Below are 543 nucleotides of genomic sequence, written 5' to 3'. Positions count from 1 at the left end.
AGTTCAATGTATGCCACAAGTTCTAACACCAAAGTGACCAGTTACACCAAGTTCAAGCACCACCGTTGTAATTGATTCGCATATAAGTTTTGTCACAAGTTAAACTTTGTTAAGTTTGACCAAACTTATATTAAAAGAGATAAACATTTACAATAGTACATATATACAATATGTAAATTAGTTCCATGATGTTGATTGGTATTGTGATTGTTAATATTTTTTCATATATACTTGGTCAATTTTTTTTCAAAGTTTGTTTTAGGATAAATCTTATAGTCAAAGTAAAATGAAAGGGAGGGAGTACTATATGTCTCCTTGTTTATACAAGGGTAAAACTCCGGTTCACTATGACGATAACGAGTTTCTCCCGCTTTATATTATAAAGCAACCATCCGATACAATTAACTCGCTAGGGCCGCAGCACAAACAAGCATAAAAGGAAAAAACAAAAGAAAGAAAAGAGAAACAAATGCCGACACCGGCAGATCGACGAAGAGAAGAAGACCGGCAACCGTTGCACCCACCGGAGAAGTACCACCGCGC

This window comes from Triticum dicoccoides, chromosome 2A (genome assembly GCF_002162155.2).
Source record: "Triticum dicoccoides isolate Atlit2015 ecotype Zavitan chromosome 2A, WEW_v2.0, whole genome shotgun sequence".
NCBI classification, from domain to species: Eukaryota; Viridiplantae; Streptophyta; class Magnoliopsida; order Poales; family Poaceae; genus Triticum; species Triticum dicoccoides.
This window is presented reverse-complemented; position numbering follows the sequence as displayed.